Raw genomic sequence first — 8,509 nt, 5'->3', positions numbered from 1 at the left:
ACGGTGTTGGGAGAAGTGAGGAGACTATAAATATGGACTACAAACACGGTGTTGGGAGAAGTGAGGAGACTATAAATATGGACTACAAACACGGTGTTGGGAGAAGTGATGAGACTATAAATATGGACTACAAATACGGTGTTGGGAGAAGTGAGGAGACTATAAATATGGACTACAAACACGGTGTTGGGAGAAGTGAGGAGACTATAAATATGGACTACAAACACTGTTGGGAGGAGAGGTAAGGAATAATGTTTTGATCAACTTCTGACCCAACAGTACTGGAAATGTTGGTCCCTTCAACACAATAATGTTATCTCTTTAGACATCATCTCCCACTGAATACTATTGTTGTTTCTTAATAGTAACTTCAGCGGACCAACTTTTACTATCATAAACATGTTTTTCAGGTCGAAGGTCATATAACTTTTAACCCCATGTGCTTCTTTTACATTAATGCAAACTTTCATGATCACACAGTTTACTAACAGGTCACTTTCTAGTGTATAAACACCAGATAAAGGTTAGATCCCAAAACTAAGAGGAATTCACTACTTTGAATGTATTTGGCCAAGTAACAACTAGTATGAACAGCATATTTTTATTAAATCACCAAGGATATCAGGCTTTACAAATGTCTATAAAAGTTTATACAAAAATGATACAACTTTCGTTTGTACTTACAAGTAATAATTTACCACTCGAAACTTTACATTCAAACTTCAACACAAACTGTATTTATACATTGCATGGAGTGACCTAGCAAACAAACCAACAACAAAATCAATCCTTCCATTGTAATAAGTATCTTGTCATGTCACTTTCACATTTATTTTAATTAGAGCACGGGTAAGTCAGCGTTAGTGCCACACGATACACAAATAAATAAGTATAAAGTTAGATTCACACACTCGTTGCTTAAACATTGTTGAATTTATGGTCTACAAGAAAAATATTGTATCCAGCATAAAAATGAAATAATCTTGTTATAATACCATAAAACAAAGCTGTCCAATCGTGGTGCAGCTTTCAATACCTTAAAAGAAACATTTCCACAATGAACCAATAAGAAACGTGCTTCTACGTTAGTCCTCGTATCTCACGACAGAAATTAATGATGACTCGTGTAATAGGGTACTACGTCGTGCTACTGATGCAAACCAATATTAGCCTTTCATTTGAACACATCTATCTTACAATGATGAAACTAAATAACACTGTGTAAAGCTTTACCAACTATGTTTTATCTGAAAGTTTTATAGACAAAAGAAATGTATCCTTCCTTAATCTAAGGAATACCTTTTACTAAACCACTCTCTAAATAGAGAAGTTCACAAACATACGAGATAGCAACCTAGTTATACCTAACATCATCACTAGTTCAATAAGTTTTTATTCACAAATGAACATTTTGTTGTTTTTTAACTAATTTTGCTTAATGTTCAATAATGAGAACGAACCTGCACCAAAACGTAACGCATTTCAATATTCTTCCGTGAGCTAAGCTGTCTTAATTAAAAAATACTAAAGATTAACTCTCTGTATACGGGCTTGGTCATTTGAAACGATCTTGTAACCAGAGCTATAAATGTGAATGTATTGAGTATATCTTCACAAAATTAAACACTAGAAGTCAAATGTACACAAAAAATGAAATTTTTCTGATAGTATTTTTATTATAGATTTGTCTGTGAATTTAAAACCTTTACTGACTCAGTCTGGGTGGATGGGGATCACAAGTTTTGGTTTTGATAAAACTATTTTCCTCTCTACTAACACTATATTGTAGTGAAATCATCAGTAATGATAAGTTGTAAAATAAAAAAATACCCCCTTTTTTTTTCACTAGAATGACCATAACGGACAGTTACAAACCTCTTAACTTTTCACAACTGCAGGTCTAACTGCACAAGTTACAGAGTGTGAAAAAATGTAGTTTTTCATTCATCTAACGTAACAAGTTTTAAATTTTTACATTTTAGGTACTTTTCACAAAAAATTTATAACAATAAATAAAAAGAGACGAAATTTAGAAGTTTTCTTATACCGACAGGCAAGTTTATTAATGAGTGCCTACTTTTCTAACCCTATTTTTACACCTACAGGCAAGTTTATTAACAAGTGCCTACTTTTCTAACACTATTTTTACACCGACAGGCAAGTTTACTAACAAGTGCCTACTTTTCTAACCCTATTTTTACACCTTTAGAAAAGTAGGCACTTGTTAGTAAACTTGCCTGTCCCTATTTTATTCCGACTGTGTTTGTCATCCAAAAAAAAAATTCATGTAGATTTTAAATATGAATTTGAGAAAACCAAAACATATTAACTAGAATAGATTTTATTAAAACTATTATAATTTAATCTAATTAGCTACCTTATAAGTAAGTAGAAAAAAAACTTTCATTATTTCTGGGACCAAAACTTTAAGTTCAAAGCTATCAAGCTCCGACAGCAAATGACCGACTTTAACGACTCAAACAATACAAATGATCATGTGATTAACATAGTGTACAATGTACTCTTTCTCCTGGATATATACATGACCAATAGCAATGTCAGAGAAAATTATATACACATTTTTGAAAGACAGGATGGACATGGCATATAGATTTCTTTCTTGTTCATGTCTTAGTAAAAGTTTTGAACTTACATTATGACTTAGAAATATTTATATTACACGTGTGTAACTTCTGATAAACTCAGATATTATGAGGAGTAGGAAGAAAATCTAAATTGTAGAGCATAGAAGTATCAAGTGATACAGAAAAGTAAGAATTTATTTAAGTATTTCCGTTTGAAATTCAGAAGTCAAAACTTATATAATACTAAAATATGAGTTACAAAATTATGTTTTTTATCTCAAATGTATTGAAAATAAAGTTGTTTAATTAGATTTTATATGTAAAAAGGTTGTGATATGCAGACTTTGACTCACCCGAATCCAGAGAGTTAATCAACTTTGGTTTTAAATTTATCATGCAGGGTTTGATTACGTAAGAAAACAGGTGGATATATTATCCAGATTAACGAATGAAGGCTGAGATATTCGACATAAGAAACACAGCAGTGGAACTTCAAAATTTCACCTCAACGACGGCAGAGTAAATGGTGACAGTTAACTAAGTGTTGTAAAAAGTTACCATGGATGATGGGGTCAACACTGGGATAAAAATTAGTAAACAGGAAAACTTATCCTTACAACACTACCTTAGGTTTGAAAATCTTATTGTTAAAATTAAATTACAGATTAAAAAAAAAAACAGGATATGATTTTTGTGTGGGTTGTAGTAGTGATATTTGGTGATTTTCCGGAAAAATCTCTTCAGAGTGTGATAAGTTCTACAAGGTTTTCCTTTGGCTGAGTCATTTCACCTGGGAAGAATTCAACCAGTGTATCAAAAAGTGCTGTTCTCTGATGAAACTTTTCCTCTATTTCATCTCCTGTAGAGAGAAAATACACACTAATAAATACTACTCATTAATCTTGAATTAAAAAACAAATCCCATGAGTTGCACCTTTGAAAAAAGTAACATTTAGTGTTTTCTATACTAGTGAGCAACTGAATATTACAACTAGGTAGTTACTAATAGTCAACAAGATGTTGTCAATTTTGATTTTCACAGATTTTATTATTTATAGATCGTAACAAAGATTTCTTGAAAGTGGATCAATCTGCCACTAAACAGATTTCTAAAGAATAGAAAAAGGCTTTTATAATTCAGAAATAAGTTTCTTTACACAAAATAACAAGAGCATCAATAATAGTATGGTTAACTAAAACCTTTTTGGTTTTGTATTAGAGGTTCATACAATACACCAGAATTATAAAACCTTCTTTGTTTTGTATAAAAAGTTCATAAAGTACACCAGAATTACAAAACCTTTTTTGTTTTGTATAAAAAGTTCATAAAATACACGAGAATTACAAAACCTTTTTTGTTTTGTATAAGAGGTTCATACAATACACCAGAATTATAAAACCTTTTTGTTTTGTATTAGAAGTTCATACAATACACCAGAATTACAAAACCTTTTTTGTTTTGTATAAGAGGTTCATACAACACACCAGAATTACAAAACCTTCTTTGTTTTGTATAAGAAGTTCATAAAATACACCAGAATTACAAAACCTTTTTTGTTTTGTATAAGAGGTTCATACAACACACCAGAATTACAAAACCTTTTTTGTTTTGTATAAGAGGTTCATACAACACACCAGAATTACAAAACCTTTTTTGTTTGTATAAGAGGTTCATACAACTACACCAGAATTACAAAACCTTTTTTGTTTTGTATAAGAGGTTCATACAACACACCAGAATTACAAAACCTTTTTTGTTTTGTATAAGAGGTTCATACAACACACCAGAATTACAAAACAAAACCTTTTGTTTTTATTAGAGGTTCATACAATACACTAATATTACAAGAATCACTTATGATGATTTAATTCTGCATAAAGTTACTTAAAGAGATATTTGTGCTAACCATCCCTAATTTTGAAGTGATAGATTAGAGGGAAGATAGCTAGTTGACACCAGCCGTCATAGCTCTTTAATTATCTCAGCACAGGCTCGGTCAATCTGACCGAACACGTGATCTCTTTGTATTCGTTTAAAGTCTTTATAGATTTAATACTTCTAACTTTCAATATAGTGTGTTATCCTTCACAAAATTTGGCAGTCTTTCTGAAAGTTAACATTACAAGTTTTTCACATACAAAAAAATATTTTTTAGTGAAGTATTTTTAATAAAGATTTATCCATTAATATTATTTGTTTTGAATAGTCCATGTGCAAAGTAATGTTAACATTAAAAATAATTTTCATTTAAAAAATATCAAATTTCCTTTGTGTAATCCCTAAAACCTCCTAAATGTATTTCAAACGTTTTTTTTTCAGTTTTATAGTTGATCTGTTATTTTCTCTACCCTATCTCAAAACGGAATCGGTCAATTCAACCGACTTCGTAACCACCAAAAAAAATCGATATAAACCTAAATTACCCTTTTTTTCTTTCTAGTATGACTTCAAATTCTAATATGAAACTACATTTGTTTATTCTAAGTAGCTCTATATTCATAACAGTATACACACCTATTTATAATTATATTTTATTGTTTGATTGCCATTTGAACTCAGCCTAACTACTATCTGCATCATAAGTTGTAAATCACTCGGGGAACATGCAGCTAACGTTACGCTAACAAATTACATTACCCACAAGCTACTATGAGCTGCTTGCGTGTGTGTGCCTCGTGAAACATTTTAACAATATTATTATATTATTATTATTTATTTTACCTAATCTAATCTTAACCAACCTAAAAGGATCCTTATTTTTACATTTTAGTTACTTTTATAATTATACATAAAGAATAAACAAGAAATAAAATACTTAACCAATCTTCTTTTTCCTTGTTGTCGACTGTTGAAGAAAGTTAACCCTAATTATTATATACTATAGATAGTAATGCACTTAATAATTTTTATTTAATCAAATAATACACCAAACAGTATAGACTAATAACATGCAAAAAGTAGACAAATTCTCTTACTTTTTCTGGCTTTCTAACTTTGTGACAAGAATCGTTACAAATTCATCTAAGCTAGTCGTTAAATTTCTCACGGGAACGATGTTGGTACTCTTGAGTGAAATTGACATTTACGCATTCAGAATATAACGTTATACAATGTCATTTGATAGATGAAAACCTCGACTTTCTGTTGGTTGTAGGTAATATATAATTAAACTTAGGAGAGAACTATTAACAAATCCTGAAAGAGAGGATGTGACAGGTGGGGGTGGCAGGGGGGGTTTGATTTTCTATTTGTTGGCTCTGTAATCAAACAAAATTGAAGACTACAAAAAATTGGGTTTATCGGAGCAATGACGATTTTATAGTGAGTAATTTATGTTTAATTTCTTACTATTCCAAGGGGTGGTGGATAAAATAGAGGAGACAAGATGCCCAGAGAAAATGTGTCACGTGCGTCACACTATGGGAAATTCTGGATATTTTTAAATATTGCCTTGTAGAATTTAGAACTGAAAACTTGTATGCTATTAAAATATGGATTCTTAGCTAAAATTTTATGCTATTCTAATTGGTATATCATAAACAAAAAGTACTTTAATAAAATTTTGAATGTAAGACACTAAAACCTTGTGTCGTGCACAGTAAAGCATAGCCGTGGCAATACGCTTAACTATGAACAGTGGACTAGATATCACATTATAACACCCTCATAGCTGAAAGGACGAGAATGACTGCTGATAGATTTTGACTCCACAACCTGCAGCTTGCAAGTTCACCACCAGGACCCAGGGATTGGACAGTGAGCTATGAGATTAACTCAATTAACTATGAGCTTCATTTACATTGATTGTTTGTTTTGAATTTCGCGCAAAGCTACACGAGGGCTATCTGCGCTAGCCATCCCTAATTTAGCAGTGTAAGACTAAGGCAGCTAGTTATCACCACCTACCACCAACTCTTGGGTTACTCTTTTTACCAACAAATAGTGGGATTGACCATCACGTTATAATGCCCCCACGGCTGAAAGGGCGAGCATGTTTGGTGTGACGGAGATTCGAACCCGCGACCCTCAGATTACGAGTAGAGCACCCTAACATCCTGGCAATGTCGTGCCCTTTACATTGATTAGTGTCAGGTTAAATTATGGATTAATAAGGATTACAATTAAATTGATTAAACCTATTTAAGTGGGATTAGAAAATACCAGATTCATTGGTAGGAGATTAATATTTTCATTTACAATTTGATCTCTTTTTTAGCACATAAGTCATGACATTTAACATACTACAATTAATTAGCTATACTCAATACCAGATATATTTTCTAGTGTTATTCTAAGTAGGTACCTTGAAGTTAAATTGTTAACAAATAACGAATGAGCCTCATGTGATCAAGGTAGAAAACGCTCTTACTTTTATCTGAGTCAACATCATCATCTTGCTCCTCTGTTCGAAACAGCTTTGATGCAAGCAACTGAAACTGTATAAAACAAAAATCCATCATTATTCCCAATTAAAAAAAAAAAAGACACTATTTTTGTTAAAGACTTACTCACAAGAAATTTATACCAATGACGTCCCAGAACACTGGACTAATTGCTAGAGAAGGTTGTGACAAAGTGTTCATAAAGAACTAAAATAAATTATGTGGTAAAAAAACTAAATGATGCTGCAATATAACTGTCCCATAATTTATCAGTTTTTCATTAGGTGCACAATATAGATTATCACAGAACAGAGAATGATGTATACATAGTTTGGCAACATGATTACATACAACATGAATTTCAAATAGAATTACAAAAGAACTCTCACTGATCAGACAGGTCACAGTGTTAACCTCTGTAAAAATAAGTATACTTGCCCCTGTAGAATATTCATCTAATAAAACTAGTGACAGTGCTGCCATCTAGTACATGTAACTTTATGTTTTGGGAGAAGTTTCACCGTTATTGGATTACAAATAAATGCCTAGTGATTTGGATAAAATTACATTCCAGTGGAGTGGTGGTTGTTCCACTTAGTGATAGAAATGTATCTGGAAAAGGCACAGAAGCAACAACCTAAAAACAAGACTAAAGAAACACAGCCATGCTTAAAGTTTGACTGGAGAACCAAATAGGAATCTACAGCTTGTACAAGATAACATTTATAGTATGAATTTGAGTGAATGAGTTAGTTTTATACACTATATGTAATAGTTGATGTACTCATTAAATGCAGGTAGAATAGATATGTAGGGGTTTACGGAACACTGACTCCCCAAGGGAGCCTAAGGGTACATGGCAACGATTATTCCAGAGGTTTACCAGTTATAAGAGGACACACACACTAAAAGACTTTGGTCAAATAATGGTTGAAAACTTATCAAAATAAGACAGTGATAAGTCATAATGAAGTTTACCTCTTTAGTCTCTTCATCATCACCGTGATCAACAGTATCGGCCAAGTCCGACTGTAGATAGGCTAACGCACAGACAGGATCGGTCTTGGTAATCTCCTGAAAATGCTGCTGCCGGATTAGCCGACGGGCTTTCCTCAATAACTGTTCTACCGTGGGCCTGAACAACTAGAAAAAAAACCACAAAACATTATACCATTCATTCTTGTTCAATCCATTATTATCAACTAAAAAAAACCACAAAAAGTTATGCTGTTAATTTGTGTTCAGTCCATTAATTGAAAAAAGCAATTATCATGCCTTCAAAAAATGTTGAACAATATAAACTGAATTTCAAGAGGAACAGTTTTGAAGAATACATTAAAATATCATGAAACGGATAAGGAAGTTTGATAAAATGTTTAAATATATATCCGTTATTTGAGAAAAAGAAAAATTTCCCAACATACATCTTCATTGATTATAACTGATATCAAAACATAAACTTGAGAGAGACTTAAGGAGAAATGTTGGTATTAAAGACTTGCACTTACTTGAAGTTAACAGTTGTTTCTTGTTATCAAGTA

General features: G+C 31.9%; 1 long non-coding RNA gene across 1 annotated transcript; it reads right to left on the bottom strand.

Moving 5' to 3' along the window:
* Positions 1 to 3,232: 3,232 nt before the first annotated feature.
* LOC106475870 lies at positions 3,233 to 8,231 on the bottom strand. The gene is made up of 3 exons (XR_002609013.1): positions 7,947 to 8,231; positions 6,956 to 7,022; positions 3,233 to 3,444 (listed from the first exon to the last, which is right to left on the bottom strand). It is a non-coding gene; the product is annotated as an uncharacterized LOC106475870 (long non-coding RNA).
* Between the last annotated feature and the right edge of the window lie 278 nt (positions 8,232 to 8,509).

This window comes from Limulus polyphemus, unplaced genomic scaffold, assembly GCF_000517525.1.
Source record: "Limulus polyphemus unplaced genomic scaffold, Limulus_polyphemus-2.1.2 Scaffold9326, whole genome shotgun sequence".
NCBI lineage: Eukaryota > Metazoa > Arthropoda > Merostomata > Xiphosura > Limulidae > Limulus > Limulus polyphemus.
This window is presented reverse-complemented; position numbering and strand designations above follow the sequence as displayed.